This window comes from Conger conger, chromosome 2, assembly GCF_963514075.1.
Source record: "Conger conger chromosome 2, fConCon1.1, whole genome shotgun sequence".
Classification (NCBI taxonomy): domain Eukaryota; kingdom Metazoa; phylum Chordata; class Actinopteri; order Anguilliformes; family Congridae; genus Conger; species Conger conger.
In genome coordinates this window covers 77,420,326-77,429,072 of record NC_083761.1, presented here as the reverse complement: position 1 = coordinate 77,429,072, position 8,747 = coordinate 77,420,326, and positions in this window count along the sequence as shown.

The following is an 8,747-nucleotide window of genomic DNA, read 5'->3' as shown; positions in this document are numbered from 1 at the left end:
CACAAATACTACAGAACAGACCACCAACAGATGTACTATAGAACAGACCACCAACACAAATACTACAGAACAGACCACCCACAGATGTACTACAGAACAGACCACCAACACAAATACTACAGAACAGACCACCAACAGATGTACTACAGAACAGAGCACCAACACAAATACTACAGAACAGACCACCCACAGATGTACTACAGAACAGACCACCAACACAAATACTACAGAACAGACCACCAACACAAAAACTACAGAACAGACCACCCACAGATGTACTACAGAACAGACCACCAACACAAATACTACAGAACAGACCACCAACAGATGTACTACAGAACAGAGCACCAACACAAATACTACAGAACAGACCACCAACACAAATACTACAGAACAGACCACCAACAGATGTACTACAGAACAGAGCACCAACACAAATACTACAGAACAGACCACCCACAGATGTACTACAGAACAGACCACCCACACAAATACTACAGAACAGACCACCAACACAAATACTACAGAACAGACCACAAACAGATGTACTACAGAACAGACCACCAGCAGATGTACTACAGAACAGACCACCAACATAAATACTACAGAACAGACCACCAACAGATGTACTACAGAACAGAGCACCAACACAAATACTACAGAACAGACCACCAACACAAATACTACAGAACAGACCACCAACAGATGTACTACAGAACAGACCACCAACATAATTACCTCAGAAGAGACTACAGACCACCAACAGTAGTCCTGCAGAACAGACCACCAACATAAGCCCTAGAAAAGAGACCATGAATGGCAGTACAGTCACTGAAGGAGTTTCTGCAGAGCGGCCCACTGAAGATGCTGCAGTGCAAACAACACTGAGGGAGATGCTGCAGTGACCATGCTGGAGATATCCACTGCTGCTTTTCTTTCACACATCAAAGTCCTACTTCAGAGTACTCCCCTATGGACCCCTCCCCCCGCTACAACCGGCTCAGATACAAGTACACCACACACAGCCTTTACCAGGCATTATATACTGTAATTACATTCTACTCAGAAACTTTACCAGTCATGATATGAACGCATTCTACACAAAACCAATACTGGTCAAGACATGGATGCAATCTCCAGACAGCCAGTACCAGTCATGACATAATCACACTCTACTCAAAGCCAGTGTGAGTCATGATATACGTGACACTCTACACAACATCAGTACCAGTCATGATAAAATTACACTCATGACACAACCAATACCAGTCACAACATACATTAGACTCTACACACAACCAGTGCCAGTCAAGATAATGTAACACGAGACCACGCACAACCAGTGCCAGTCAAGATAATGTAACACGAGACCACGCACAACCAGTGCCAGTCATGATAATGTAACACGAGACCACGCACAACCAGTGCCAGTCATGATATTCATTACACTCCACAGACAGCCAGGAATAGTAATGATGTAATTACACTCCACACACAATCAGTGCCAATAAAGAGTAGAATAGCAGTGTTTTAGCAAAGGCAGAGTGCTTCGTAGAGCACATCTCCAATGATAAAGCATAGCTAACTCTATTTCCTCTAACTGAGGGAAGCAAGTATCCATTGATTGACAGGTGGAAATGGTTGAGATGTACAGTTATAATTACAGGTATAGGTACATTCACTGTTCCCAGTGGAAGTCGACCTGAAGGTCAGTAGCAGAGGTAGCAGTTCATTTGATGTTTTTAAAAATATTGTCCCATTTACAGTGAATTAAACCTGTGGTCCAATCAGTTAGTGCAAAAATAAATGTGATTATTTATTATGATACATGCTGCATTGTAACACACCGCAGTGATTTAAAATGTGCCTTTATTTATCACTGTGAACAGATGGCTGTCTCAAACTGCACAAACGTCAGGCGAAGCTGATTTCTGTGGACCAAAATTAATCAGCTTGTGGTTTGTTTTCATGTTAAATTATGAAATCCAGCTGACCCTGATGTACCCGCAACTCTTGCTAGTTGAAAAAAAAAAAATTCAAAACATGAATTCATGGATTAGTTTAGCTATGTGCCATAGCTATTAGATGGAGAAGCACGTGGAGATTAGCACATGGCACTTTGCTTTCCCAAGCAGAGGTCAGATCACATGACGGCAGGTATCCCAGCAGGCCAAGTCTATCAGCCTATGAATGCACACCAGAATCAACCTAGCATATATAACTATATAACAACACACCATAAACAGCCCAGCAACAGAGCAAAGCACAGCATAGATTCCCTAACAGCATGGTACCATGACCAATATTAAACACAAAACAACCTAACATAAGCAACAATATCACACCATAAACAGAACACCACACCACAGATTACCCAGCATTGCAAAACCACTCTATAAACTACCTTATCTCACAACAACGGTCTTGTTGTACCATAAATTACCCTCATGTACAGAATTCATAGCCAATTTCCACAGCGTTCTTATTAGCCTACTGGCCTGTACCTGTCAGTCTATACCTCATAAACCACAGTATATGAAGCTGTACCAAACCCCTCTCTCTCTCATTCTCTGTCTTTCTCTCGATCCCATTCTCTCTCTCTCTCTCCCTCTCTCTTTCTCTCTCTCACACACACACATACACACACATACACACAGTGACACACGTGTAATGCACTACTAACACATTGTACCACCATACAGAACTGGACCAAACATACACACGCATGCATGCTTGTACTCACACATACACACACACACACACACACTCGCATACACACTCACACACACACACACTCAAAAACACATACACACTGAGACACTCACACACACACAGACACACACATACTCGCATACACACATGCTCACGCGCACACACACACAGACACACTCACACACACACACAGACACACTCGCACACACACACACGCACACACACACACACACACACAGGCGAGCGTAGTGCAGGCACAGAGCATTAGCTCACCTTCATGGCAGACGGGGCTGATGCTGGTGCTGTCGTCTCTCCCCAGAGCTGTGCTGCTGCAGAGGGGGAGAGGGAGAGCGAATGCCGGTGCGTTACGGCACGCCAAAAAATCCCCTCCGTGCGCTCCCCTCCTCCTCCTCCTTCGGCGGTAACCCTCCCGTACGGCACACACACACACACACACACACGCACGCACGCAGGCAGCGGCGATGGGAAGGAGAGACAGAGAGGATCCACACTTTTTTTATTTCATCCTTTTGTCACGCCTTTCACCAGAGCCAGGCTTTCTGTTTACTGGCTTTGTGTGCTGTCTTCTCTCTCTCTCTCTCTCTCTCTCTCACTCTCTCTCACTCCCTCTCTCCCTCCCTCTCACTCGCCCTCTCTCTCAGACAAGACATAAGGGAACTCTCTCTCCCTCCCTTCCTCTCACACACTTTCTCTCGCTCTCTCCGCATTAGCGAAAGGGAACTCTGTCTCTCCTCCTCTCGCTCTGAGGTGAAAGCCCCATGAAGCCAGGGAGGATTCCCAGACCGAGGATTCCTGTGACAGGGGGGGTGCAGTGGGGGCGGTGGGGGATGGGAGATGGGGAGGGGGTGGAAAAAGCGAAGGGGGATAGCAACAGCATGAATAAGCCTGGGAAAAGGTATGCACGTAAACCGCATTAAACTGTGCTTTTGTGTAGATGTGTTATTGCGTAGTGGTGGTGGCGGCATTGTATGGCACTCTCGTGTAGATATGACATTGTGTAGTATTGATAGGATACAGGGTTGGAATTTTGCGTACATATATATTGTGTTGGTAGAAATTATATTGTGTGACAATTTTGTATTCGTGTCATATAGTATCATTATGTTGTGCAGATGTGATAATCCGCGCACAATGTTTTGTGTTTGTGTGATATTGTGTCATAATGTTGCACACATTATGTTTTTGTTTTTTTTTGCGGTGATTGTGAGTACCTTGTTTTTTACTTCAGATAATGATACTGCACATTGGTGCTAGGTAGACTAGCAGGGCTATGGTGAATTCCATTTCAGCCAGTCAATTCAGGATATTAATTGAAACTGAATCCATGAATTGAAAAATTACAATAACAACCTGTGGGAATCTTCCAAAGGATTAATTACATTTTGACCAGCAGAAAAGGGGATGCTATTGAATTGCCCATCTTAGGCTGTGCAGATTGTGGTGGATAGATACATTCATAGACTTCTCTTCTTATTATTATTTTTTAACATAGAACCAATTTATAATGTTGGATTAATACTAAAGCAATTCAGATGAGGTACCTTTCTCGTGGGTTCAATGGTAGTGTTCTACCAGAAAATCAGACCTGCAACATTTATGTTGAGTGGCCTAACCACCATACTACATGGAAACCCCTCTCATATAGTCGTGAGTGTAGATGCAATGGTTTTCAGAGAAGTTGTTATTTAACTGAAGTCCATGTTCATAATGGAGAACGGTTTTATGAACCCTGTAAATAAAAGATGGATGGTCTGCTGGCCTCTTGTAACACCTGGATGGATGGTCTGCTGCCCACTGTGGTGTAAAAACATTAAAATGAGAAATTAGAGTTAAAGTAGCCCAATGAATGCCACAACTAGTCCGTTCTTTTTCAATTAAATTTGGTTAACTGAAACTTAAGTCGGGCGGCACGGATGGTGCAGTGGGTAGCACTGCCGCCTCACAGCAAGGGGGTCCTGGGTTTGAATCCTCGTCGGCCGGGGCCTCTCTGTGTGGAGTTTGCATGTTCTCCCCGTGTCTGCGTGGGTTTCCTCCGGGTACTCCGGTTTCCTCCCACAGTCCAAAGACATGCAGGTTAGGCTGATTGGAGAGTCTAAATTGCCCGTAGGTATGAGTGTATGAGTGTATGAGTGAATGGTGTGTGTGCCCAGCGATGGACTGGTGACCTGTCCAGGGTGTATTCCTGCCTTTCACCCAATGTATGCTGGGATAGGCTCCAGCCCCCCTGCAACCCTGCTCAGGATAAGCGGATTAGGATAATGAATGAATGAATGAATTAATGAAACTTAAGTCATCAATTGAAATATACCCAAAACGTTTTTTGATGACTTCTTAATTCAATTGAGAAAACAAATCCTGAAAAGATGAATAGAAAAAAAACTCACATCCTAAGCCACATATAGTCACATCAAAGCTCTTTTGAATCCAGTCATATTTCGTGAAATTTTGCCGTTATTGCTTTTTGAAAATAATTCATGCCACTCTCTAGTGCCTGGCTGCCCCTCTGGCACATTATGAACAACCCGTGTTTCTAAGGTCCCCGGGTCTGCCTTTTATAGCTTTGAATAAGTTCACAAGTATTGGACAACAAATCATGATATTCATAAGATTTGGAGGGATTTTTGAAAATGCGTTACTTTTTTAGAAGTAGGACCCCCTGTGTATATCAGTAAATTGTGCTATTATTCATATTTCAATTCGATTTTCTTTTAAATTATAGTTGTTGTTATTATTATTATTATTATTATTAGTAGTAGTAGTAGTAGTAGTAGTAGTAGTAGTAGTAATAGCAGTAGTATTAGTAGTACATTGCAAGTGTAACGAGGAATTACATTTTTAAACAAGTAATTTGAGCGTGATTCTTATTCGGCCTCTGCTTATTTGAAAGCAGACTCATGTCGGGTAAGCCACGGCAATGTAACGCACTTGGCAGAATTACGTCATTGTTAACGACCATATAAAATGGGGAACCCCAGCCATTCATCTGTATGTAAAGGGACGTCTAATACAATAAATGTAAGGGGCAAAGAAATGTCGACACCTAATGGTAAAATTATGTATTAACCTCCTGGCTGCCCGTGAAATGCCCAACAATATTAATTTAAATATTTAAGTATTAAAGCCCTTACGGTACCTTTCACTCTGTGGAAGTAACCGTCAGTTAAGTGTGAGCTTCACGTGATAGTCCCTACTCCGTGTTGTCTTTGCTCCTTCAAAATATTCCTCAAAGCCAACCTTTTCAGATGAGTCCCAATACAAATTTTTATTTCAAACAAGACTCATGACATGCTCTTCAAACATCCCCTGGTTTTCATCAACCAACGAGGGGTTGGACAACCAATTCAGACCCAGGAAACCAGTAACTGTGTAATCCACTGATTTAACGGTTCAATTCACTGCTGGGTGACAATGTAAAAAAAACTACAGATCCCAGGGGACTCTGGGATCCGTAGTTTAATGCATAACCATGGACTGTAACACATTTTCACCCAGAAACAAGTTCACCCACAACCTTCCACCCACACATGTATTTTTTCAAATCCCGATTATGAATGAAAGGGAAAACAATAATCGCTGACAGGAGACCTGGCAACCCAGCTCTAAGTACCCCCCCCCCACACACACACACACACCTTCCTCTCGAGATCTAGTCCCATTTCCCTCCACTCTTTCCACTCCGATGGAAAATTGTATCGTATTGACTGGAGACTCTTGGGGGAAAATGGACAATGTGAATTGTCCTGCCACGTGAAGCAAAGGCAGAAGTAATACCAGCCGTTTCCCCTGGGACCGGTGTTTCAAATACAGCTGAGCTGAAGAAGGGCCTTACCGCATGTTCACTCTAAATACAGGTCAGCCGTGACACTGTAATCAGTCATGGAGGGAGAGAAACCTCGGACTGAAGAACGTATGTATTAAAGCCCTAAATACTCCACAGTTCTGCACAGACTGCAGGAACATGCTGGAAGGGTGGAGTAAGGCGTAGTTACTTCTGATTCTGAAGTGAAGGGGTGGAGCAACATGAGCAACAGGAGCAAAAAAAAAAAAAAACATTTTGCCAGGCTGACTCTTATTCTATGGTGGCTCTGAAGTGCCAAACACAAAAGGAAAAACACAGTTCTTCTGACTCCCGACTGAGCTGTGACAACAAAACTATTATTATTATTATAATTTTTTTCAATCAACACCTAACCCCAGCTGGCTTCACTCCAGCTGAAACTCCAAATCATGATCTTGAAGTGTTGCCGTCAACTGCGCTACCCTACAGTACGGAGAATTAGTGTTTGATTTTCCCATAACATATTCATAGACAAATGGCAAAAACCCAATTTAATTCATATAATTTCCTAACACTTCGTTGCTCAGATGTGAAAAATTCACCCGTCTCACTTGGACGATACAGTATGTGTAATAGTGATTTACGCGCGGACTCCGCGGCAGTCGGGGAGGATTTTGGCACCTGGGGCCATTCATGGAGCATCTGAGGTAAAATGAGCAGTAAATATATTTCTGTTTTTCTAGATTGCTTTTCTAGATTGCTTAAGAAAGCTTAAAAAGAAAAGCCTTTTGTCAGTCAAAAAGCTGTTCAGTCAGCTCTTTTTGCAAAACTTGAGACATTTGTCAAAATGGAACACGTCATTCAGACCTATGACAGTTTGCAAGCAGTTCATACAAGGCCCAGGAGGATCAGGATATTAGAGTGATATGTCTTCTACAAGCCGCGCCGTCTCAAGTCCCCGCGACCGTGACTCTGAGGCGAGTGTATTGTTGTACTCGGGGTATTCTAGCTGCCGACTGTGGTATGCTAGTTTGGAAGTTGATGTATTCTTCAAGGGTTCCGATTGTATCTGTATGGTTACACTAGGACTCGGAACTGTACTGTCCTCTCAGGTCCTCTTCGCACTTGGACTTGTGTTTGATCTGCTCTTCGTTGTACGTCGCTCTGGATAAGAACGTCTGCTAAATGCCTTGTAATGATTCTGAGTTATAGTGTTTAAAAAAAAGAAAAAAAAAAGAAAATGTTTTTAACCTGTCAAGAAATTTGAAAAAATCAATAAAACCACATATTTACATGATTGTACGCATTGCATTGCTGCGAGACAATTGGCCTGATTAAATAATGTAGGTGAACGAAAGTAAAAAAATGTTCCTAATAAAGTGCTCGGGGAGTGTATATTTAGAGGAAGGTAAAAACAAAGTTTAAAAAAAGAGCAAATTTCATCGACCACGGGCCACAGAATTCCATCGACATCACAAGAGATACTTTCCGCGGACAAGCAGTGAGGGAACCATCTTCTGGCATGATGGAGCCACCCCAGACCATGGTGGAGCCACCCCAGACCATGATGGAGCCACCCCAGACCATGGTGGAGCCACCCCAGACCATGGTGGAGCCACCCCAGACCATGATGGAGCCACCCCAGACCATGAAGGAGCCACCCCAGACCATGACGGAGCCACCCCAGACCATGACGGAGCCACCCCAGACCATGACGGAGCCGCCCCAGACCATGATGGAGCCGCCCCAGACCATGATGGAGCCGCCCCAGACCATGATGGAGCCGCCCCAGACCATGACGGAGCCACCCCAGACCATGACGGAGCCACCCCAGACCATGACGGAGCCACCCCAGACCATGACGGAGCCAGCCCAGACCATGATGGAGCCACCCCAGACCATGATGGAGCCACCCCAGACCATGATGGAGCCACCCCAGACCATGATGGAGCCACCCCAGACCATGATGGAGCCACCCCAGACCATGATGGAGCCACCCCAGACCATGGTGGAGCCACCCCAGACCATGATGGAGCCACCCCAGACCATGATGGAGCCACCCCAGACCATGATGGAGCCACCCCAGACCATGATGGAGCCACCCCAGACCATGGTGGAGCCACCCCAGACCATGGTGGAGCCACCCCAGACCATGGTGGAGCCACCCCAGACCATGACGGAGCCACCCCAGACCATGATGGAGCCACCCCAGACCATGATGGAGCCACCCCAGACC